Source organism: Bidens hawaiensis, unplaced genomic scaffold, assembly GCF_021521415.1.
Source record: "Bidens hawaiensis isolate Kalapana, Puna unplaced genomic scaffold, B.hawaiensis_p1.1 tig00008883_1, whole genome shotgun sequence".
Lineage (NCBI taxonomy): Eukaryota > Viridiplantae > Streptophyta > Magnoliopsida > Asterales > Asteraceae > Bidens > Bidens hawaiensis.
Window position 1 is genome coordinate 875,162 of NW_027491643.1, and position 22,836 is coordinate 897,997.

Genomic DNA, 22,836 nt, shown 5'->3' on the forward strand with positions numbered 1-22,836 from the left:
GCATACAATTGAAGGGTTCGATTACAAAAAGGAAACTCGAATACAATGTGACAATCGAATACACTATGAGGATCGATTACAACATTATAATTGAATACAATAGTGTATTCGATTACACTGTGGAGACTCGACTACAAAGCATTACTCGATTACAATGCTTTACTCGCTTACAATGTCTTATTCGATTGTCAAGCCTTATTCGATTACAAGGGAACACTCGATTACTTTGTAAGCTTGGATACACACGATACTCAAGAGCAATAGGCATACTATCATGCAATAATGACCCAAATATTTAGAAACACTCAAACACAATTGTAATCTAATGAACTAATACGAGGGTAAATGGATAGGATGTGTGTTTAAGGATTAAATAATCTAAGTAAAATGTAATCTAAAACAAAACCATTAGATTAGACCAGACTTAGCCATTTTGGCTGAAATATGAATAAAATGAATAGGACATATATTGATATGTATAATTAATGTACATTTAGCCGAGCTTAGTTAAGGAAAGGATTAACGATTAACGGAGAACGAAACAGGATCCAGGTGAGTTTCTAGCCCCATTTCCTTATTATGTTTTCGGGGCTGTGTGCATACTCAATGTGAATGTTAATACACTTACATTAAATGGTAAGTGTATGTCTTAATGATGAATGTTATAGTTATGTCTATATTATGAATGAATGCTTGACAGTACGTGAACGATCTTCGGATATTGCACGTATTGTTAAGGAAGGTAATGTGTGGTAAATATGAAATGAGTATGTGAAAGAAAGTATGTATGAATAGTGCATGTATGATAAGTATGTACGAATGTTATAATAATAATGACAAAGAAATGTACTGTATGGTTGAATGGTAATGAAAATGAACCGAGCCCTAATAATACTCGAGGCAAGAGGGAACCGGGCCCTAATAATTCTCGAGGCAAGAGGGAACCGAACCCTAATAATATTCGAGAAAAGAGGGAACTGGGACCTAATAATACTCGAGGCAAGAGGGAACCAAACCTAATAATATTCGAGGCAAGAGGGAACCAAGCCCTAATGATACTCGAGGAATGTAGGGCATAATACTCTTTAAAACGTAAGGTATGAAAATGAAAGAAAGAAAATATGAAGGTTAGTGAGTGTATAATGAATGAATGTAAGAAAGTATAAAGTATGAACGAAAGTATGTAATTATGAATTTGTTGTATGTTATATGATTAACTAGAACTCACTCAGCGTAGCTGAGTTTTAGTATGCATGCAGGTGAGTAGGATGAAACAGTTGGCCTGAAGATGGACACATGGCAAGTTGAAAAAGGAGGTTGGCATCCGAAGACTCAGTTGTTTATGTTTGAATCAAAAAGACATGTTTTATATTATTTAAATGGTGACTTATGTAATGAATGGTTGAATTTAATATTATTCCATGAAAGTTTTAATTAACTATGATATTTAGAACTGCGTTTATGAGTAAATCCAACGTCCAAAGTGAGGCACCGGTAACGGGGCCTTACATATCTTTGCCCATTAAAAGAAAAATCAAAATCATTTCACTGCAATTTGCTTTTACAGTGTTAAGGGAGGCTAACCAGTGAGTTCACAATAACAAATCCACTCCACCAATTGAAAATAGGTAAAAATCTTGAGTAGATCAGCAACTTAGTAACTTGGACAGTAGTATCCCAACATACTTGATTGCAATGAATTATATCCCCATTGCTTACTTGTACACTGAAGGAAGGTACACATTGAGTGGGTATGTTCATCTCACGAACAAGAGTAATTGAAATGAAATAATGAGTGGACCCACAATCCACTAAAATGAAAACTTCAGTATTACCCAGGGCACCATGTAGCTTCATAGCGGTGTTATGAGACTAACCCAAAATAACGTGCAAGCTTATCTAAGCAAAGTTTTCCCCGTGATTCTCTTGTTCTTCCTCATCATGGTCTGTTTGATCGTAAAACTTCATCCCCAGCTGTCAACATTTTCAGGGTTCCTATATTACACCGGTGGTTGGGTCCAAACTTGTTACCACACTAGTAACATTCACCCCTTAAGTAACGAGCTTGTTTTTTGTATCAGAATATCGGGGGTTGGTTTAGGGATGTTGGTTGAATAGATGGACGTATTGGCCATTGGTTTGGAGTCTACTTGAGTTGTCTTGGATTGAGTCCAGGTAATATTTTTCTTGGTTTGGGCATGACTAATTTTGGATTCAATTTCGAGAGCTTGACTCATAGCCTTGTAGACAGTTCATGGTTTATGAATCCACACATCTTCTTTGAGATCATTTAGTACCCCTAACAGGTAATGCTCTGGCCAATTGGAAACCCGTGTCGAACGTTTCGCAAATTCCTACGATACTCTTATACAGATGCACTCTATTTGATACTACAATACTGCTCGTTAAGGTTTTGGAATTTAGTCGGGCCAAAGTGCTTCTGAAGTGCATGAATCAATTCCTCCCAGAATTCAATGGATTGATCTGTGGATAACCAGGAGTAAAAGTCCAAGGCACCGCCTTCCAAGTGCATCGAGGCTACATCCACCTTTTCATCATCGGGTATGTGATAATACTATAAATACTTCTCTGCCTTCAACATCCTTTCACATGGGTCTCTCTAAGTAAAGGTGGGGAAATCAAATATTTTGTATGGTCTGAAATGCCGATTATGGTTCCAGGATGATTCTTCATCTTCAAACCCACCACAACCGCCACTTGATTTCTCCTTATGTTTTGGCTTGTTGCGTTTTGATAGCAGTCATGCTGTAGAGATTACATGGATGATGCGATGGCTGCTAATTGGACAACCACTAGGTAAAGATTCGAATTCTCTGGATTACTCCGGTTCTGAGAAGCCATCTAATTCCCGGAAATGGAAACGATGATAGAAACTAGGGTTTATACTCAAATAAAAGGAACGATTACTGAATTAAAAGACCCAATTCGAGAAGGGAAGGTCTCCAGTTACAAAGTAGAAACTTGGATAATAAAAACATAAAAATTGACTAACAAAAGCAAAGCATATAATTAAAACTATTGCAAGCAGTTATTGGCTGAAACTACTTGCATACTACCCACGTATTATAGAGTCGCGCCGAGTTCCTTCCAAAATTATTGTGATGAATAGAGCTAACATATGATTCGCAAGGACAAAAATGTTGTATGCTTATTTGAAATAATAGAAACAAAAAAATTTAATGATGGATTTTTAGTCTCGAGATTCCATTCAAACATAGAAATAAATGGATGAATTTTGTTTTTTCATATAACATTACAGCTATAGCTATGCATATAGTTATGTTTTTAGGTACAACCAAATGTTTGTAATTATTTATATTATTAAATTTAATATCTTTTTATTGTTTTTTTTATTACCATCTAGTTTTTTTTATTACCATCTAGTGTACTACACGAAATCTAACCTAGTATATAAGATATAAATAGAAAGGGTAATAATATATAGGATACACATAAAAATGTAGGGCTAAAAAGGGGGTAATATAAGCATGTCCATACCTTCATAACGGTCTCTCTTTGATTCCTCCCGTAGGATTTCCTTAATTCTCTCAAAACTATATTTCCCATTTGATCTTCAATTTATTAACAATCAAAATGTCGTATATGCAGATTGAAGTCACTACATCTTCTTCACCATTTAATTACGTCTCTCTAAGGGATCACAATCTTCCTACAAATAATAAGGGATACATTCATCCTCAAAGTAGTCTTAAGAACAAAGTTGATGATGGGAATCGAAAAACCGATAATTCTTGGCTGTCGACCAGTAGTCTCAACTCAACGGTTACATCTGATACCGAAGACTCGAATCATGGGAATCGGAACATTGTTGTTGATGATTCTTGGCTCCCAACGGTCAATGATTCCAATGCAAAATACGGGACAAACATGAAGGAGTTGGAGGATGATACCGACTATTCATGGCTGCCTTCCAGTTTCATCGACAACAACATAAACAATAACAATAACCATAACAATAACAATAACAACAACAATAATAACAAGAACAAAAACCGAAAAACAGACAAGAACAGTCCCCAAAAGAAATCTAGGAATGGTCCTTGGGCGTTGGCACGTGAGGTAAATTTTTCGTGTGACCAACAAAAACAAAACGAACAAACCAATATTCTAACAAAGAGATCACATTCTTCATGGATTCAACAAGATTCTCCTTTGGAATCAACATGTGTTGTGGAATCTCAAAATTCAGGTGGAGTATCTTCCCTTCTTCAAAGATGGAGAGATCTCACCGATGCCAAGAACTCGAACAACTTGGGATATACAAGTATCGAGGGTAAAAACGACAATTCACCCAGTGCTCCCCAAAACACCGTTAACAACTCGGATTCCGATTGGGAATATAATAAAGTGTCAAGGCAACTTTCTTGTCCCTTACCTAGCCGCGATAGAAAGGATCCTAACCCGGGTAGTGCACAAAAGGAAAAGACTCGAGTGTTGGATATCATCAAGAACCTGCCAGAAGAAGAAGAATTGGATGCTTCTCATGCTACTGAACATAGATCTGAGTCATTATTACCTCGAATTCACACGGCTTTACACAAAGAACAAACCAAAGGCGAAGGCATTGGTATCAAAAGTGCTAAAGTTTCGAGCCATTCGATACGAGGTCGTCAAGCTTTCGACAAGTTCCTAAAGCAAATAGAGCATCATAAGCATTACGAGCTAAAATGCTTGGTTGAGCACAAAGCGGTTTCAAAGTTTTCGCATCGAGGCCGCATCCAAGTAGTGATTTATAATTCACATTTGCTTTGATCATGCACTTTTTATGAGGTTTGTAAAATCAATATGTTTGTCTTTACAGGCTTCGCTTCGTTTTAAAATCCTAAGTCTTGGATCCGAACCTAAACCAGAAACCAAAAATCATAGGCCTTGCATTTCAAAAACATTAGAATCAAATAATCGCTTGGATATAATGGATCGAAGGTAAAATTTATCACATTTTTAGTTGCCATTACCCTTGTTTTAGCTCGCAAACGCAGGATAGGCAGGTTGGATACATTAAGAACAGATAAACCATAAACTATGAATATTTAAATTTGTTTAAATAAAGTCAACTATAGAATAAGGTCGTGGATAATCTTATTTGCTACATATTACCGACGAATGTTATCGATGGTATTTTACTAACGGATGAGCGATAAGTTTTGCGCCATAGTTCTCCTTTCCAACAAATTACCGACTGATAAGTTTGCGAAAAAATATCAATAGTCGACATATTCCTATAAGTTTTACCTATGAAACTCCTCTTAATAACCTTCGGTAACATTAAATGATTAAAAAAATAACAATAATCAACAATATTGTTGTATTTCTTTGATAATTTCACAATAACTGAATGATCTAAATCGAACAATTATGCACCTAGTTACTATTTAAAGAATTGTTTCCTTACAATTATCTTTTATTTCATATTTTAAACATAGAAACAATTAATGGTCAGTAAATAGTGACCAAATTTTGCTCTTATTTTAGAATTATTAAAGAACTTACAATCATCAAATTTTAATCAGTTTTTATAATTGACTAGTGATATAGATACATTATTTCTAGAATGCCACTAATAAAACGAAATAAGTATCACTTGACATTTGTAGGGAAAGGTTTAACCCTGGAGTTGAAAAAGGAGCACCCGAGTCGAAGAAAACCACAAAACATGATTCAAAAAACCCCTCGAAAGAGGGAACTTCGGCCACCACCGCCACTAGAGAGGTGGATGTTAAGATCCTGACCAAGACTACCACTGAGACTAAGAAGCAAGAACATCAACCAAGCATCGCGCCTTTGACGACAAATCATTCAACGAAATGCTCCACGTGGTTAGTTAACGATGTGGTCCATAAAGCCAAATTTGTTGATAGTTCTTCCAACTCAATAATATTTAAGGAAGACAAGCATTCTATATATGAAGATAAATTTCATTTCAATGAAGATGAAGGTCAATTCATGTCAGCTAAAACATCTTACGGTGAAATAGAGAATAGGGGGTTTAGTGATTCATCAGAAGAGACCAACTACACCGATAATAAACAAGCATCAGAAACCTTTAATGATTGGGAAACAAATAGATATTCTGAGACATCTAGTGACTTGGATGGAGACGAATCAACCGACATGCAGCTTTTCGATACAAACTATGATTGGGTCGGTGAGATTTCTCGGCCAAAAAGTGATTGGGAATATATGAGGCAAGCAAGATACCAAGAGATGCTTCATGATCATTCACCACGGAATGGAGACATACAACACCTTCTTGAAAGGCAAGTTATTTTCATCTTAATGATTAAGACATGACCACTAAAATCATGTTAAACACTATTGATTTTCCATATGATTATCAATGTTAATTAATGAGTTGGGTCATTGAAATAAAGTTATTTCATTTAGATTATACAAATACCCTTTTGGTAATTAGCAAGATTAATACTTATTTCAATTAGATTTTACAAATACCCTTTTGGTAATTAGCAAGATTAATGACCTATGTTATTAGCATATTATCTTATATAGATATATAGATGTACACAAGAAGGAGAATATTGATGATATAGATCTAACATAAAGTCCTTAAATTGTGTAGAAAAAGTGTCTCAAGGTTTCTTGAGAGTGGTCTCCGCGAGCTAATAGACCAACTAATGGTGAGCCGTATTGAACAATCACATGTTCAGGTGGAAAAGAAAGAGACAATAATAGTGAAAGAGAAAGCTATTTCGCCAAAAGAGATGACACAAGAAGACAGTTACATGGTAGATGAAGATGTCGATTGTAGGAGCCAAACCAAAACAATATGTAGTCAATATAGTGAATGTGTAGATCAAACAACATATTCTGAACAATCAAGGAGACCTAATGATGTTGTTGATAACTCACCAACGACGAGTACAACATCTCCATATTTAGAACAATCTCTTTCATCTAATCGTTCACATAACAATAGTACTGCACAATCACCATTACCAATCACTCATCAAACCATTGTAAGTTCACTTTCACCTCTATGAGTTCTCTAGTTTATTAATTTGTAAAACATAAATCCTCAAGGGTGGCGCAGTGGTAAGCGTTTGAGTACTTCGGACAGAGGTATGAGGTCAACATCTTGATTTCATTATATTTACGCCTTTAACCCCTTAAAGGCTACCTGCTTGCACACTGAGTTTTACCTGACTTGTTGGTTCCAAGGGTGTGTTGAAAATCAAAGCCAACATTGATTGTTAGAGATTGAGCATGAGCATAGATTAAACACATTACATATATCGATTAAACTAAATATGATTTTTATGAATGGATACAATCATACCCCATTTATACATACACATAGCGGATGGTTCTAGGTTTAAATGACACAACCCTTATTCGAAGCGATGCAACATTTTGGTGTAACAATCCTTTTATTTTTCCCTTCCATGTGCAGCCATCTCATTAAAATCCGCTTCTTTGTTTCACGCAAATAGTATCAAACAGTCTCTGTTTGTTTTCTTCTGTAGTTGTTTCATGACTCCGTATCACACTGTGCTTCAATTTATTATCTTCATTTAACGTCGCCACTTAATCGTGTCACATGATTCAATCAACTACTTTGATCACTTCTCTCATAGATGCAATTGAGTTCTTAGCCTTGATTTTCAGTGCCTCACATGCTGGTTTGTCTTCATGTTGAACCAAATAGATTAATTCTAATCACAATCCTAGATCACTTTGGTTAAACTTGATTTCTCACTAGTCCTAGATCATGTCACAAGATTAGCTTAAGACCTTTTTCATTAATTTATACCAAACAACTTTCATGGCTTCTTAGTTTCTTCGAAAAAACAACCTTCCACAACTTGATTCGTGTAGGTTTGAATTTTTTTTATTCCAACTTTGACCGTCTCACATAGTTGGTTTATCACTCCTTTGAGAGATTTGGTCTTCTTGTACAAAATTGTTGCTTAATATGCTACGTAGTCTTAACATCATACGTTATATATACTTTCCCACTTTCTAATCTATGTAGAAAGAGTGCTTCATCTTCCTGTTTCTTCTTTTCTCATATAAGCTGTGCAGTCTTGGTATCATTACATATTCTTTTTTGCAAATATACGACGATTCTTGCACATATATTCCTGAATTTCTCTTATAATTCAATTAGTCTTTTCTAATAATGAACTTCTATTCTCTCTTTAGAGAATCATTCTAATCCTTTGCCTTTGCTCTTCTTCTAGTCATGCAAGTCATGTAATTTGATTTCTTCGGTGGTGATTATTGTGTGAATCTTCTTAAATTCAAATTTGGTTCTTGACTAATCAAATTGATTTTGAATTTTTTTTGTGATTCCTTTGATCCTTGATCTGTATCTTCCAAAGATTATATGATTTTTGTACAACAAATTTATCGAATCACCCATGCTCTGATTTTGTTTTTGTTCCTAATCTTGTTGTTTACATAGGTATAGAATAGGTCATCTTAATATTTTAAACTAATAACCATAAAGCTGATACCAATTGTTGAAAACTAAAGGCAAAATTGATTGATAAAGTGTGAACAAAGATTCAAACACACAACCATGTATATTGATCAAATTGAAATTTGATTTTTATGAATAGGTGCAATCATTCTCTTTTTTTTACATACACATATCTTGATGGTTCTAGGTTTGAATAATGCGACCCTAATCGAAGTGATGCAACATTTCGCTATATCATAAACAAATTACACATTAAACCTAATTAACCTAGTATTACTTGTTTGACCCTAAACTTAACTAATGATTGATATTGAACTATAAGTTTAGTTTTTTACTTACAACGGGGTAATATAAAGGGGCCGTGTGAGTTTTTCGGTAAACAGAATCTCATGGTAGTGTAAAAATCTGGTAAAACCTAAGTTCGTAGTCTTATTTTTCTGACAGGAGATGGAACTTATATATGACTTAAGAAGACACATGGAACAACTACATCAAGAGATTATGGAGGTACGAAAATCAATAAGAAGTTGCATTAACATGCAAGTAAAAATGCAACACTCGTTTAACCAAAATGTCATTGCACCTAAGACAAATCCTCCAGGTTAGGATTCCTCAATGCTATTTCTTTTTATATAATTATTTATTTACTTGGACTTACTCTTATGGTATTGGCTCTAGTTGAAAAGACGGAAACAAAGCCACCTGGTTTGATAAAACATAATTGTTTTATTTGTCATGTCATACAAGTTGACTCGCTTCTGTACAGGTACGTATGTATGTTGTGGTGTAGAAATCTGTCAATTTTTTTTTTTACTTTTTGTAAATGGTATTAAATCAACTATCACACATTTTAGATGTGGACATATGTGCACTTGCTTCAGTTGTGCATTGGAAATTCAACGCGCTTGTGGGGAATGTCCGGTTTGTGAAGCTCCAATTGTGGATGTTGTGAAGGCTTTTGCACATGAGAATTAGTTTGTATTCTAGAGGATATTGATTTTAGAATTTTATTTCTTTTCTATCAAGTTGCTTTTTTTCTAAATCAATTTTTTTACAGTATGTATATACACCAAGAATTTGTACATGTATACTCTTTCACACATTGTAAACAGAAGTCACTTCACACCGTAAAGTAGAAATGTAAGCATCACTATACATCTATGACAGAAATATCCGTCGTATATTCAAGTGGCATGAATCTAAAGACGTCTAAATGATTCTTTCTTTGAAACACTACATACTATAAAATTCGAATACTGCATATTAAAAGAATTCTTTGAATTGTATGTATAAATGATTCTTACCTATTCTTGTCATATCCACGAATTTTACAAAGTTTGCCACCTATGACTTCAACCATACTTCAATCTATTGGATTATAAGAACTAATAGTAGTGAAACTAATCAGTATTGTTGATTAATTACCCATGTTAGAATGTTAGATGTCTCTATTGTCACGCCCAGTTAAGGAGGTATTGTGAGACGTGACAAATAAGATGTCCCAACACATTGTTTGATGAGAATAAACTACATACTTGGACATTTCATTACTTTCATTAAACTTTTTGACGTTACTAAGTATATGTTATCAGTGTCACATTATATCTAAGATACAAACAAACGAAGCTAACACAAAAACAACACCGTTTAAATCTTCTGATGATAACTTCCCACCTAACCATAAAGCCCCTCTACACTCGTTAACTTGAACCTGAAAAGTATGATAAAAAACAGTCAACAAAAAAGTTGGTTTGTTCATATGTTTTAATGACATCGATGATCAAACAATGTATTAACAAATGATGATGTAGTAAAATAAGAACATAACCAAGCCTTGTCTATGTAAGGTACACCCATGTCCACACTATCTATCACAAATTTAGAAAAATGGATAGTACACATTTACAATAACAAGCATGGTTAGGGTTGGAACGGCTAACCGTAAAAGCAGTTGTCAACTCAAATAGTACTAGTACTCATACAATCAAGCGACTATATATAATAACAAGTTAGAAGGTTATGTTGGGGGCTTTATGTGATGGGAAACAAACCAATATTGCACTAGTCATGCTTTACAACAATTTTTCATGAAACTCACTTGGTAAACGAGCGAAAAAAATATCCACACACAAGATTGGCATCAGGTTTTCGACCCAAGTCCTATGTTTTACGTAAAGACTAATTAAATTTTGGACCAACCCTTATGAATAAACTTAAATCTAACTCTAAAATTTGAAAATGTGGACGAGTCCCCGGCCTAGATATGTGTGTGTATAAGTCAACCATACCTCGTTAATAGATCAAGTATATAATGTGAGACGGGAACTTCATTTTGGTGGGTTTAAAAGAAGGTTATAATGGCGTTTAGTATCTTTAAAGAAAATTTTCGTTCGGTTTAATTTTAAACTTAGAAATATCGTTTGCCTTATAAAAAACTTAAATAAAAGTTTTAAACATTTAGAAATATTCCGTGTTTAATAAAGAAAATTAAGTTTGTAAATCATATGTTTATAAAAAACTTACATAAAAGTTAGTAACTTTGTTTTGATGGTTTTAGTCCCTACACTTGTAACTTTTAAGAAAATGATTTTAATTATGGAAAAATTAAAGTTTTAAACGCAATGATCATTTTTGATATCAAAAATAACTTTGATCAGTAGTTTAAGTGATTATAATTTATAGAATCTCTTATGTTAAAGTTTATAAAACTATATATATTTTTTTTAATATAGTATTGATGTGGCAAAACACATTTGTTTTTACACTCAGTTTGTTAAGATTTCATGTTAAATATATTGTTTAACTTGCATGTATATACGTACTTTCATTTTCTTAGGTATTGTTGTGGGTAGAAATTTCAAGAATCCTGACAGGCAGAATCCTCAAGAGAATCATCGCAATGTATCAGGATCACACACATATAGGATCCTTAGTAAGTTTCATTATCAATTATTATCATCCTTTCACTATTGTACGTTTTAAGTCTTGCGGGCAACGTTTGACAATTAATGTACAATTAAAGACTTGGTCAAACCATTAAGGATAAAAGACGTGGAAGCAATTACAGCTTGTTAATGGCAAAGATATATAATCCGTAACCGCTCCAGGAATCTCGCCAGGGCATTTAATGTTCATTATTGCTTATTATTTCTTGTTATAACCATTGTAATTATAAATATAAGTTGTATTGATCGTATAGGACACAGACACACACCCATATACACACTTTTGTACTCATAGCAGCGATCAAACACTTCCAACACTTGTACTCCCAACTTTCATTTATTTAATAATACTAAGGTAGGGGATACTTTTTCCCTCCGGAGGTTTTTTTCCGGAGTTCCTCAAAGGATCACATGTCCTTTCCTCGCTAAAAATCGCCGTGTCACTCGCAACATTTACTTATTTCAATTTCATATTCAAGCATCCTACCTCAATCAAAGTTTGTTTACTTGATTATCCTTGTGTAATTTTTTACCAATACAGTTTGGCGCCCACTGTGGGGAAGTGGTTCTTTACATATTCAAATTTCAGTTTCAGTGATCGTTTAGTACCCTTTAAGCATCACCAATGGATTCCCAGTTGAAACACTCATCATCTTCAAGCAAGTCGACTCAACCCTTGATTCAATCTACAAGTGTGGGTCTGAACCAGTCCTCACCATTGATGCCGCCACCCCGAGAAGGCCAGATAGCTCTTCAAAGAGCGCATTCACCAGCTTTCCTTATCCGCCATTTGCTAGGATTGAGGATCATATCATGATTTCAAAAAATGATATCCTTTCTTTGTTCAACCAAGTCCGGAAGAAAATGACAGAGCAACAACAGACCAAAAACACATTCTTGGAAGAGATTCTGAAATTGAAGTATGAGAAAGCTAAAGTGGTGGAGCCATTAGTTATCCAGCAGTCTAGGATGATGAATTTCGAACCTTCCGTATCCAGGGGCAAAAGCAATGAAGAATTTAGAGCACCAGGATCCGGAGGGAAAGGCATTGAGGATTTAATTCCTATGAATCCTTTGCCCGAAGTTCAGAATCACGAATTAACTACCAGGATCCCTGAAATGATCCTAGGATTAGCACATATGGATCCCATTACTGGTAACACTAGTCAGGATGCTATTTTAATTTCTAACAATGTTGGATTTGTGTAGGATATAGGGTTGAATCCTACAATGGCTAAGGAATTACAGAAGCTAAAGAACATGCTCTCCAGCATACCCGGCATAGTTCAACCTATACGAGAAGCGACTACTGTGAGCACACAGGTTTCAAGATTTTCTTCACCAATATGTGAGGCTGAAATCCCAAAACGCTTCCAAACCCCCTAACATGAAGCTCTGTGATGGAATAATCGACCCAGAGGAACATGTGGCTAAATACAAGGAAATGATGGAAATTATACCCATTTCAGCCGATCTAAAGGAAACATGCTTATGCAAGGGCTTTGGATCAACTCTCATAGGATCAGCCTTAAAATAGCTACTTAATATCCCTCCTAATTCAATTACCTCTTTTGCTCATTTAATTAATTTATTCAATAACCAGTTTTCTTGTAGCAAGTCATTAGAGAAGCTAACTAACGATTTATAAAGGATCACTCAAAATCCTGAAGAGTATCTTAGAAAATTATGTTGGCAGATTCAGCAGAGAATCAATGGACATCCAAAATATTGTTATGACTACAACAGTCCAAGCCTTCAAGCTAGGATTGAAGAGTGGTTCTCCATTCTATGAGGATTTAGTCATGAATCCTTGCAGGAGCTTACATGAAGTCAGATTCTGGGCTCTACGGTTCATCAGGCTGGAAGAGGATCAAAGGATCAAGCTCCAGCATATAACTACGACCTTTCCAACTGAATATCAGAACCTTCATCCCAACTCTCATTTAAATCCAAGCCTTATACGAGGCCTAACAATAATGAAATTAATTCTGTGCAGGGTGAAAATGATAAGGAGGAAGAATATCCAAGGATCAGTGATTATTGTTTTTCTGTTAACATGTCTGGATTAATGTTTTCCACGCAGGATCTTGGAGACAGGGCTCGTTGGCTGAGGAAGAATGAAAAAGTCTCATCCTGGAAGAATCAGTCCAAGTGGTGTGCCTATCATGAAGACTTTGGCCATACAACTAAGCATTTCATCGCACTAAGGAAAGAAATAAGCCATTTTGAGCAAAGGATACTTGAAGGATCTTTTAGGAAGGAAAGAAAGTAATATGCAAGAAGATAACAAGCCTGTCGAAAGAGCACCTTTACCTCTTCCAGGTGCAAGAATAGTCAACCTTATATTAGGGGTATCCGAGATCTGTGATACCTCTTATTCTGCAGCCAAAAGACATGCTAAAGAATCCAAGCCCGAGAAAGAAACCAGGCCCACCAGAATGACAATCCTCAATGATAAGTAGGTTATAACCTTCGAGGAAGGAGATAAATAAAATATCTTGGATCCTCATCATGATGGTCTTTTTGTCACAATATATATGGCAAACCATTATGTTATAAGGATCTTGGTTGATGTAGGAAGTTCAGTCAACGTCATCCAACTTGAAACCTTTAAGAAATTAACATTCCAGATGATGAAATCATCAAGAAATCCTCAGTGTTGGTAGGATTCAGTGGGGAAGTAAAGAACACAGTTGGAGAAACCAAACTGCCTATCTACATTGAAGGGATAAACTCATTCCAAAGATTTTGTGTCATGGATTCATATCTTTTTACAATGCAATTTTGGGAAGACCATGGATTCATAGCATGAAAGCAGTACCTTCCAAGTACCATCAATGTATCAAAATGCCAACACCATGGGGAGTGGTTAAGATAATAGGCGATTAACAGGAAGCCAAAGATTGTTACACATATTCAATGAAACCATCCATATAGTCAAAGCAAGCATAGCGATTAAAGAAAAAGGATCCCTAGGTCTTAGAAGCAAACGAGAAAGATGTGAAAGAAGTTATCCTAAGCCCCGAGGATCCTGAGAAAAAGATACTCCTAGGATCCTGTATCCCAGACCATATTGAATCCGGAATCCTAGAGTTCTGAAAGAAAGAAGATCTACATTTGCCTGGAAACATGAAGATGTGACATGTATTTCTAAAAAACATTATTACTCATAAACTTTGTATAGATAACAATGTCAGGCCTATACAAAAAAATAAGAAGAAAGTATGCACCCGAGAAGAATGTTATCATACAAGCAGAGGTTGACAGGCTACTAAAAACGGGGATGATTAGAGAAGTCAAATATCTAAGATGGCTCGCCAACGTGGTAGTAGTTCCTTACAAAAAGGGAAATGAGAGTTTGTGTTGATTTCACTGATCTCAACAAAGCATGTCCAAAGGATCCTTTCCATTTGGCCTCCCATAGACTAAATGGTGGATGCTACAACACGTCATGAAATGTTATCCTTTATGGATGCATCCTCGGGATACCAGCAAATCCAGATGGAGCAATCAAACTAGGATTATAGAACCTTCATGACACCCAAAGGTATTTATTGTTATAAAGCTACTCCGTTTGGTCTTGAAAATGCAGGTGCAACCTATAAGAGGGTTGTCAACATGATTTTCAAGACAAGTTGCGAGACACAATGGAGTTATACATTGACGACATAGTGGTTAAATCCAAGAAAAAAGAGGATCACCTAAAGGATCTTCAGGAAGCATTTGATATCATGGACAAATTCAACGTGAAGTTGAATCCTTCGAAGTGCCATTTCGGTGTAGAGTCAAGAAAATTCTTGTGGTATGTGGTCATCGAAAGAGGGATAGAAGCAAGTCCTGAACACATTAAATCAATCCTCAACCTGAAGTCTCTAATAAACACTAAGGATGTTCAGAGGTTAACAAGAAGAGTAGCGGCCCTAAATAGGTTAATCTCAAGATCCTCCGAGAGCTGTAAAGAATTTTATGACATCTTAAGCAAGAACAAAAAATTCGAATGGAATGAACAACATGAGAAGGAACTTTAAGAGTTGAAAACGTATCTATCCTCAACACCATTATTAATGAAGCAAGAAAACAATGAGCCATTATTCTTGTATCTGGCGGTATCCAAGACCACCATGAGCCATTACTTTGTATGTTATGACCTTAGGAGGGTTCGATGTAGTTTTGGGAATGGATTGGTTGTCCGAGTACGAAGCTCAGATAGTATGTAAGAGTAGGATAATAAAGCTAATGTCCTCGGATGGTAGTGCCGTGACGGTTTATGGCGATAAGGAAAGTTCAGGGTTTAACGTCATTTCGATGATAAAAGCCGAAGGGTTATTAAGGAGAGGGTGCGGTGCCTACCTGGCGTATGTTGTCAACGCTACGACCGAGACGAAAGAAATGAAAGATGTTCCTTTTGTGTGTAACTACCCAGAAGTATTCCCTGAGGATCTTCCGGGTTTGCCACTGGAGCGAGAGATAGAATTCTAGATAGACTTAGTACCAGGAGCCCAGCCGGTCGCGAAAGCGCCTTACCGTCTAGCGTCATCCGAGATGAAAGAACTGATGTCCCAACTGCAAGAACTCCTCGACAATGGTTTCATAAGGCCAAGCGTTTCCCCGTGGGGCGCACCGGTGTTGTTCGTGAAAAAGAAGGACGGAAATATGAATGTAGAGTAGAATTTAGAATAAAGTATGAAGGTAAGTATGTATATTATGAACGAATTACGAAAGCATAAAGTACGTAATTATGAATGTACTGAATGTTGTATGATTAACTAGAACTCACTCAGCGTAGCTGACTTTTAGTATGCACGCAGGATAATCGACTGAGGCAGTTGGCTTGAGGAAGACACATGGAGATTTGTTGTGATGTTTGAAATACTATGTTTTATGTTACGTTTTTGAAAGACAAGTTATGGATGTTTGTAATGAATGGTTGACTTTTATATTATTCCGCGAAAGTTTTTATTAACTCTGATATTTAGAACCGCGCTTATGAGTAAATCCAACGTCCAAATATGAGGCACCGGTAACGGGCCTTTACATCATTGATGAGATGTTTCGATGGTAACTTTATGCACATGTGATTTCATTTTGTGTCTTGATTATTCATGACCAAATTCAAACTATTTAATAACAATTTGTGTAAAACTTCCGTTTATCTTTTAAATAATATTTTCATGACTATGTTATTCATATTTGAGCACCTATGTAAACACGATTCTATGCATTATTCTACCTCGTTTCGTTTGAACTATTAATGGCCTATGTGTTTTTGTCCGCAAGTTTTGGCGCTATTAGAAACCGTTATTATAATGACGATTATATAAATGGTTTCATAATAGTGGCCGTATTCATGTTTTTATCACATTTAATCGATTGTTTTGGTTTTTAATCAAATGCTAATTTATTTATGTTGATGAAAGTATGCGTCACCACAAGAAACTCACTGCATTTCTCATGTTATTACATTCTACGCAATCGTATTCTCAATTACTTACAACCTCAAGTTTGTTCACGTATGAAACTCATCGTACCCATTAGTTGTAACGTTGTTTACCCCGACCTCATGTACTCACTTATTGGGCTTATCATTTACACCTATCGATTTTTTGTCATTTTTACTCTTTGGATTCTCGTTTTCATTTATTGGACTTCTCACTTCCTTTTATCGGAGTTCACATAATTAAAATTTCACTCATCGGATTTTATACTAATTTTGTGACCCGACTTTCAACCAGGGATTTTAATGATTTATTTATTCTCTCACACTAAGGACATTTGACTTCAAATCTCGTTGCGTAATTGTTTGCCCTAAATTTTATATTATTCGATCGTCTTTACTTATTTAAACCAAATTGATATTTACACATTGGGTTATATTTTTAGATTTAATTGTTTCAATTATTTATTCCATTTTTATACTTATTTAAATATTCAACCCCAAAATTTCCAACAGTTAGTATTGTTTTATCAATGTTTGTAAAAGTTAACAAGCCTTATGTACGTTTCTAACGTTTAAGATTTCAAAATAAATATGTATCTTAAACCACACAATGAAACGAACCATGTGGACCATACGACGATTGAAATAATTAGGGGTGCACACTTAATTATCGGAATCCCCAGTGCAGTTATGTGCGATAACTCAGACCCGAGAAAGATAGCGGAAAAAATGATGGAAATGCGAATCATGATGAAGGCATGGTGGATACGCCGCCGGTACATCCTATATATAAGTGCCTTTATTATGTTTCTCATTTGTAGCGTTTTTCGAATCATGCAAGGATTTGACGTTACACTTTGCTTAAAAATTTGATAGAATTACAAATTTTGTCCTTTAAACAAAGCCAATTTATGGTTCATGTCCTTTATTTAGTTTCTTTGCAGGCGGTATACGCTAACTTGGTTAGAAAATAATCAGTTAAATACCCTCACGTGAGGGATATGTGAGGGCATATTGGTCTTTTCATCTATACATGCAAACAAAATCACTTTATCAGTAGTTTCCCCACTTTTTTTTAACCCACCACCTAAACCCTAAACCTAAATACAAAAATCCAACACTATCAAACTCTTAAAACCGTCGCCCCTGTTCTTCTTCTTTGTGCCTCTCAACTTCATCGCTTTCTTGGTAGCTGTTTTGATGACCGAAGACAGCACCGGAAGTTTGGATTTTGACCGGATTTAACAACACCATTCTTCTTTCGCTAGATATGGGACATTTTGTTTTCAACGGTGCCCCAAAATTATTTCATATTACAAAACAAAAACGGAACATTTAAACCCTAAAATTTTGAATTAGAAAGTTAATTCACTATTTTTTTCTTCTATTCTTCCGTACAACGCCGATCTTCTTTCAACAGTGGTGATGATATTATATGCGTGGGTGGGAGGTGGCCGGATCTGTTGGTGGTGGAAGAAGAGAGCAGTGATGTCACTGAGTTCCTTGGCTCGAGCCGAACCACCGTCGTGAACCTTCGCCGCCTCTCAGGTTCAACCACCAAGAACCTTCTTCTTTCAATTTTAGTTTTCTACATATTTAGGTTTTATATACTTGATTTGGTTTGAATTTTGAATTTAAATGTTAGTGTGGGTTTGAGGAAAAGTTACAGATTGATTGTTCAAGAAATGGAAGGGAGAGAACTTATAGAGGGTACCATGGTGGGTAGTTGGGTGGTGTTATAAATTTGCAGGTATAGACGAAAAGACCAATATGCCCTCACATGCGCCTCACGTGAGAGTATTTAACTGAGTTTTTCTAATCCAGTTAGCGTAAAGGACATAACGTGTAGAATAAAAAAGTTTAAAGTACACCGTCTGCAAAGAAACAAAATAAAGGACACGAACCGTAAATTGGCTTTGTTTAAAGGACAAAATTTGTAATTCGATCTAAAAACTTTTCATGCAATTGTTTTACGAAAAGCGACATTTGTTAGTAATTACCTTTTCTTAGAGTTTATTTTAATTTCGGGATAAAATTTCTAAAAAGTTGGGGATACTGTGACATTCGTCAATTTCGGGTTCTATTTGTATTCGTTTGTCTATTGGTTTATCACGTAAACCAACCCGATTTATATCCCGAACATTTCAAATATATAAAATATGGGATTTTATTTTACTAAATCATTCCCATATGTTCAATTTGAAAAAACCCCCATTTTACGGATTCGAAAACGGCTTTAAAACGAGCAAATTACATCAAAAACGAACTTCTGGACGCATAACGAACCACACTAGGTGAGCTGGACCAGCCCCCCCCAAGCACGCCACGCCATGCGGCCAAGGCAAGAGAGGCCGTCGTGCGGTGCCTAGCCAAGCCAAGCCAAGCCTGCACATATTTTCGTGTTTTTTTGTTGTTTTGTGCTTTGTTTGTTTGTTTAACCAACCTATTTGCATGTAAACATAAAAGAGAACCTTGCAAAGAAGCTTTGACCCTTAACCTATATATACACACCCATCTTCTTCATTTTACACTTGCTACATCTCCAAATTCTCTCTCAAACTCCATAGATTCAAGGTTGTTTATTATTGTGTTCTTGAGGGTTTGACTTCCAAAAGTCAAACTGAGTTTAATCTTTCATTCTAATTAACTTATATAGTCTTATTAATACTTGAATATGGTGGTACAACATATACATAATACACAAACCTTGTTACCTTTGGTAGTTACTTCTCCGACTCCGGTTGGTTAAGTTTCGGACCTCGTAAAGCAAGGCTTCATGGAGGACTTCTTGTTCTTGATATATATACACTTATATAACTATTTTGCATATATTAATCTTGCTTAACTTCTTCTCATTTTAGTTTGTTAGTCACATTTACAAGTCTTGGGTATGTGGAGACCATCTATGAACTTGTTGTGAGATGGAAACCGAACCAAACCGAACTTTTGATTAAAAGACTTGTTGTTGACATTTTAGTTGTAGAACTTAAATATTTTCATTTGTACATTATTATAAAAGATCTATGATATTTGGGTATGTGGAAACCATCTATGAACTTGTTGTGAGATGGAAACCGAACCTATCCGATTTTTACTCGCTTAAGACACACACGTGTGTTTTTAGCTATCAAGACTTGTATATTTCTTTAAAAATAGTTTACAAACTGATTTTAATTATTTTCTTAAGTACTTGGAATTTTTGAATCCAACTTGATCTCATAACATAGTTTAGACTGACAAAACCGAACACTCTCTTAACGTGTGTTGTTAGTTCTAAAACAATAGAACCACATACTTGGTTAAGTCTTATTATGTTTGGAAGTTGACTTTGGGTTTGACCAATTATCAAGACCCGAACCAACAACCCGAAACACTTGTTGAAACCTGTTTTAGTATCTTTGTCCAAAGTAACTTGCATTCTTTCATTTTACCCACCTTATTACTTAACATAGGTTAAGTAAATAATAAGGTTAGATACTTTAACCTGGTTTCGAGCAAACTTACATTTTAAAGGGTTATTATTATAAGTTCTTAAATAGTTACATTTTAAACCTTGAACTTTAAATTGTTTACTTTCCGCAACATGTATTTTATTAGAAGATCTTCAAGACAACCTTTATAAATCCAAGACTTCTTTCCTTTTAGGCATTGTTCGATAAATCCGTCGTTCCGGAAAATCTCCAACTTATTAACTTTTCAAGTTTATTACTTGAACGTGAGTACTTTCATACCCCGTTTTCCATCTTTTGTTTTGGGGGTGACATTTCATACTTATTCAACTAAATGTTTTATACTTGAATTTTAAACCACAAACGTTATTGTATACTTACTTGAATATTTGCTCGATTTGGTGTTCTATGATTATATGCCTATGTGTTTATCGCTTTTGGTTGGTTGAACTATAAAATCCTAGTCTATTTGGCATCCCATTATAGCAAGGTGTCGTGAAAGTAATGCAATTAACGATAACTATAAAATCCTAGACTATTTGGTATACCATTATAGCCTGGTGTCGCTAACGTAATTCTATTAGCGATATCTATTTATCCAAGTTATTGCTTTTATTTATCGTTTTTATACAACTTTTGTGGCTTTTTCTTACTATATACTTATATGCTTAAACTTATGAATTGCTCACCAACCTTTGTGTTGACAAACTTTATTTTATGAAATCTTACAGGTTTGACTTTTGTTGACTCAAGGACTTCACGAAAAACATTACCAAGACTATTAGGATATTAATTAAACGAACAATATAATTGTTTACTTGTATTTAATTTGTTTGTATGAACGAGATGTGTTGTTTATTGATATATGAAATAAAATGAGTTGATTAAATATTGTCACTTTAAATAGTGTCTTGTGTATTTGTCCAATCACGTTGCACCCCGGCATGTTCCGCCGCCTTTGGTCGGGGTGTGACAGTTTAGGACCGCCGGCACAAAAACCCCTGGTGATGGCAAATTGTCTATCACCACTATATTAATCAAACCAAGATATTACAATGGTGGAGCTTATGATCAGTGAATACAATAAAGCTAAGTGTAAGTGATTGTAGCTAAAAGATGACCTCTTCGAAATATTGTAACATCCTGAATTTTTATAATAATAAATAAAAGAAGTCTATGATTTAAAAATGAGTGTTAATATTTAATTAATATTAAATATAGAAAGAATTATAGACTTGGATAATTAAGTGGATTAAGATGGTGGTATGGCCTTAGGTCCATGGGCTTTAAGGGATATAAATACCCCTTAAACCATCCTAAAACCCTAACTCTCATTTCCATCTTCCATAATCTCTACACACACTCTGGAACACATACACACCTCCTTATCATTTGCAGCCGAGAGAGAAGAAGGAGGAGCGAGATCGAGTGAACGTGATTCTTGATAGATTCTTCAATACACAAGATAAATACAAGATCTAAGGTTCATAACTAAGCCAAACATACACGAAAAAGGTATGTTTTGAACTTAAAGTTTACGTTTTTATGAATGGTTAGCATTGAAACTTAAACGTAGAGTAGATCGGGTAGAAATGAACTATAAAGTTGTAAACTTGATGATTAAACAAACCTAATGGACCTGCAAACATGTGCAGCTCGTCTAAAATGAACCCTAGATCTAGTATTAAACGTTAGCCTTAAAGATTCATACTTTATATTACAAACATGTCAAGTTTGGGCCGCAATCGGGCTAAGGAATGGCTGGGATTAAAGTCGAACAATAAACGAGCAGAATAAGGTTGTAAAACTCGTGTTTTGGTTGATAAAACGGGCCCGGGCAGCAGAAAGTTGGCTGAACAAGTTCGCTGTTCTGTAAGCTCACTAATGAACAAGTTCGCTGATCTATAAGTTCGCTGTGATAACTTCGCTTAATGCTAAGTTCGCTTAATACTAAGTTCACTTAATACTAAGTTTGCTTAATACTAAGTTCGCTTAATACTAAGTTCGCTTAAGACTAAGTAAAAGAAATCTGCTACGATAGGACGAGTTTTGATATGTGTAACTCATATACAGTTAGCCGAGCTTACTTAAGGAAAGATTATCAGAGAAAGAAGCAGAGTTCAAGTGAGTTTCTAGCCCCATTCCTAGTTATGTTTTCTGGGCTGTGTGCATACTCGATGTGATTAGTTAATACACTTACCTTAATTGGTAAGTGTATGCCATATATGATATATGTGATAGATATGAATGATTGCTTTTCAGTACGTGAACGATCTTTGGATATTGCGTGTACTAGCAGGTTGTAAATAAAGATATGAATATTATATATGGATGATGTATGAACATTACAAATGAACACTTGTCGGGGCGTGAACGATCTTCGGAGTTTGCCCGTATCGACAAGGGGTATGGTTGTTAAATGAATGATGTAAAGAACGCCTAGAGTGTTCTTATGCTATAAATTATATATCTGAAGTATGTGTATGTAGGTACAGGAATGGTATGGGAGTTCTACATATGATG

General features: G+C 35.3%; 1 pseudogene; it reads left to right on the plus strand.

Moving 5' to 3' along the window:
- Nucleotides 1-172: 172 nt before the first annotated feature.
- On the plus strand, nt 173-9,845 carry LOC143530277 (uncharacterized; annotated as a pseudogene).
- Nucleotides 9,846-22,836: the final 12,991 nt, after the last annotated feature.